This window comes from Lolium perenne, chromosome 2 (assembly GCF_019359855.2).
Source record: "Lolium perenne isolate Kyuss_39 chromosome 2, Kyuss_2.0, whole genome shotgun sequence".
Classification (NCBI taxonomy): Eukaryota; Viridiplantae; Streptophyta; class Magnoliopsida; order Poales; family Poaceae; genus Lolium; species Lolium perenne.
In genome coordinates this window covers 142,198,045-142,202,387 of record NC_067245.2, presented here as the reverse complement: position 1 = coordinate 142,202,387, position 4,343 = coordinate 142,198,045, and the positions used below count along the sequence as shown (strand labels likewise).

Genomic DNA, 4,343 nt, shown 5'->3' with positions numbered 1-4,343 from the left:
GTTCTCTCTCTAGGAATGATCTGGAATAATATCATAGGGTTTCTCTTCAAGGTGATGGTTGGAATACATGGATGTATATCCAAGGTTTTAGCTTAAGGTTTTCCATTGCTTCTCTAATAAATACTATAGAACTCTCACCTCTCTAGGTTTGATGTGTAATAACTTGGAATGGAGAAGAATATCTATTTCTGGAGTGGATCTTCTTGTTATAATTCCAATGTTGAAGTGGAATGAATACCATGAGGTTTCATGGTAGGATTATAGATTAGTTTTAAGACATGGAGAATATAGTCAAGAATGGTTTCTCCATTTTATTGTTACTTGGTTTGTACTTAAACAGATGTTCTTATGTTATGGCAAGGAATTCCATGTTATGATCTTTTATAAGATCAAGCAATTGATCATTGAGTAAAGTGTTGTTGTGTTGATTATTAGTTCCATTTGATCTAACCCCTTCGATCAAATCATCTCTGCCCAAAACAAGGTTTTAACAAAGTCACATTGAGGTTTATAGCGCTTGACTTGATGAGCTACTCCAATTCCATCAAGGTCAAGTGAAAATTCAGTTACTCTGATTGTTTTACTTTAAAGCGCGAAAATTCCCCAGATTTTCTATGCATGAATGCAATGCACACATCTGTTTCCTCTATATTTGTAACCCCAATACCTGGGATATTACAGTCATATAGTAAGCATTCAATTTGATAAACAAGGTCTAGACGTATTCAAACCAGACAAATCATGTATCTACCCCTAACCCTAAACTCTGTCTTATGAAGTCAAGCATGAAGATAAGTGGTTTTTGGTTTCAAGCATGGAAATTTCAAAAACCCTCCCAAGAGCTACATATTGGAGTGACTAAGAAGGATAGATGCTTAACTTTTCATATTCATGTTTTAAACTTGATTAAATCATGGTCAAACCTAGGATTTGACCAAGATTCAAATGGGCATAAAAATTCAAAAAATAAATGAAAAACCAATGCACATAGTCATCTTATGTCATCTAGTAAGCATTCAATTAAGTTGATAAACAATGTCTAGACATATTCAAACCAGAAAATTTATCTATCAAGCTACCCCTAACCCCAAACTCAGTCTTATGAAGTCAAGCATGAATAGAAGTACGTGGTTTTTTGGTTTCAAACATGGAAATTTCAAAAACCCTCTCAAGATCGAGCTTCATTTTGGAGTGACTACGAAGGATACATCCTTAATTTTTCATATTCATGTTTTAAACTTGTTTAAATCATGGTCAAACCTAGGATTTGACAAGATTCAAATGGGAAAACATATGATAAGTGATGCAAATATCATTTCTAATTGCGGGCAAACCAGCCTTTAGCTTAACATATTACAAGGTCTTCTTATGCATATAGTAAGCATTCAATTAAGTTGATAAACAAGGTCTAGACATATTCAAACCAGGAAAATCATGTATCTACCCCTAACCATAAACTCTGTCTTATGAAGTCAAGCATGCATGAAGAGACACTACAACACAACTAGTCCTACACCTACACATAGTTTGCAACGGTACTGTCATGTGTATCTACGACCACCCACGCACCCACCTCTCCCTGCCAAAAAAAAAACATCTCCACCTCTTAAAAATACCCACCCCCCACCTCCCTAGCTCAACCCAACTCCCGATCCCAATTCTCGCGGAGCAAACGAAAGAAAAACTCGCGATCCCCATTATCTCAAGACACCTTAACCCTAGCAGTAGTGCACCGCAGCGGAAAGCACCGCCGTCCATGGAATAGCCATCGACCTTCCTCCATGGCTCCCCTTGCATCGGCCCTCTCTCTCATGTCTACACAGCTCAGATCTGGCCCCTCCTCTAATCATGTTCCCCTGTCTCTCTCAGATCGATCCCTGGTCAACTTACGGCTGCACCTCCGCAGTCACGCACGAAACAGGCAAGCGCCGCCCCAGAGTGGAGGATGGAGCTTTCAGCTGTCGGTCTACCGTGCGCGCATCCACTCCAAGGCGGGCCACATCCCTCAAGGTCTAGGTCGACGGGGCATGGTGAACTGAATTTCCGCTGCATCTCAACATCATGCGCTGCACCCTACAGCCGCAGGTTTGATATTCGCATCCTTTTTCTTGATCTTAGCTCCGCATCGACCAGCTGTATTTCCATATTTGCTTGTCTGCTTTCCCATGCATGTCGCCAATAGCAATGATAATTAATTGTAAGTGCTCTAATGTGAATGAACTGCCAGTATGCTGCTGCCGACGTTGGTGGCATCTAGTACCTATCCAGTTCAGAACATGTACCTCTAGGATTTAGCGCTTGAGATCTTAGAATATTATTAGTAGCAGTTTGTGTTGTGTGGTAGTGGTAATCTCCCTTTGTTTATTTGTATTTCACATTAACTTTTTTCATTTCATTTTTATTTAGTTTACAAATGACTGTTCAAAGTATGGAGACCAATTGTCAATTCAGATTGAGTTATTCATGTAATAATCTGTTTATATGTGAACAAGGTGAGCAGTTGGACATACACCTCAAGCAAACCGCGCAATAATGATGTTTTCAATTATTACTCAATACTATTGTAATAGAATGCTAGTTGGCTTCCTATGAGGGAATTAGCAGTTGTTATGTGCAAGACAAATAGCAAGTAAATAGGTTCCACCGCTAGAGCCACAGGCTGCCCGCTGCCAGAGTGGCAAGTTCATCGCAAGATAGTCGGCATGTTAAAAATATGGTGTTCCTGGAAAGAAGACTTTTTGGTCCACTCTTTCTTGTTTTTGTTCTCGACCTTTAAGCATATGTTTCCATAAGTGACTAGATTGTTATTATTCTTTCAAAATAATAATCATGCGAAGCAACCTGTTTATATAAGAGGTTTCAAAAAAAACCTGTTTATATAAGTTTCTTTACTTTTGTTTACTGATTTTCAGGTGGATCTACCTTTCTGAAAGTGCAACAAGTTGAACATTAAATTGTTTATCTTCAGACGATGCGGAAATTGAGCCGACAAGATAAAATTCCATACCTTGCCCATCAAGATGGCTCGTCGAAGATTCTGCTCTCAACCTAGATTAAGGTACCTACTATCCCCAAGCGCTATTTTTTCCACTGTAGTTCATACGGGCTTGTTAAATACAAATACTTCAGTACATGATATTTAGTTTTAGACACAACATTGTCTTAATTCAGTCTACTCTCACTCTGATTCATTCAAGGTTCAGTGCAAATATCAAATAGTTGCACACATAAAGTAAAGTAAAGGACTTTTGTTGCCCAAGTCAGGAGTTAAACAATTGAGGTTGCTTTCTCCTAGCTGCATTACAAACCAGATTATGATCATTGCACATCAGTATTTATTATGTATAGGAAAGAGATACGCAGTCATGTTCTTTGCATCTGAAGACATCCCCTGTTTATGATGTCTTTTGGCATTTTCGAAAGGTGATGAGTACTGAAAGTACGTAGTAGCTAGTATTCAGTACACCCTTCCTACTATATTTTTTGCCAACTGATTCTAAATCAGGAGTTTTTTTTTTGCAGACCCAAAACATCAGCAAGGACTGCTATATTCGAAGGAAGAACACTAGAAGGAATGTATATAGGATTTAGTTACACTCTAATATTTTGAAACAAGATTGTAAGCTGTGTACTCAAAAGAAAAACATTTCATGTATGGAATGCGGTTTCAGTAATAAATGCTGATTCTTTTATCCCTCGCATTCAAATTATGCGATTTGTGTGTTTTTCATTCGTGTCATATGAGACGCATATACTTTTGTCGAGAAAAAAATACTACCATATTTGAAGCGACCAAGCCACTCAGGCTTGAAAATAACATTTATTTTAAAACAAAATTAATTAATCCATATATATTATGTTCCAACGGATACACTCGTTGCTCGACTTCTGTTGCCACCTTGCAACGCTCAAACCAATGGTTACCAACGCTCCTATACGCGTTGCATAATAACCTTGCAACACCCAAAAACGCAACGCATACCAAATCCGTTGGTAGGGGATCTAGCAACGCCTATATTGACATTTAGATACAGATTCAAGCGTTGCAGTAGGGGTGGTTGTGTTGTAGTGAGAAGTGGTTTTTGGTTTCAAGCATGGAAATTTCAAAAACCCTCCCAAGAGCTACATTTTGGAGTGACTAAGAAGGATAGATGCTTAATTTTTCATATTCATGTTTTAAACTTGTTTAAATCATGGGCATAAAAATTTGACCAAGATTCAAATGGGCATAAAAATTAAAAAAACAATAAAATGAAAAACCAATGCACATAGTCATCTTATGTCATCTAGTAAGCATTCAGTTAAGTTGATAAACAAGGTCTAGACATATTCAAACCAGAAAA

At 37.9% G+C, this 4,343-nt stretch overlaps 1 long non-coding RNA gene across 1 annotated transcript; it reads left to right on the top strand.

The window, feature by feature from the left end:
- Window positions 1–1,608: 1,608 nt before the first annotated feature.
- LOC127330155 (uncharacterized) lies at window positions 1,609–3,666 on the top strand. The gene is made up of 3 exons (XR_007869144.2): window positions 1,609–2,085; window positions 2,913–3,058; window positions 3,523–3,666. It is a non-coding gene; the product is annotated as an uncharacterized lncRNA (long non-coding RNA).
- The last annotated feature ends 677 nt before the right edge of the window (window positions 3,667–4,343 follow it).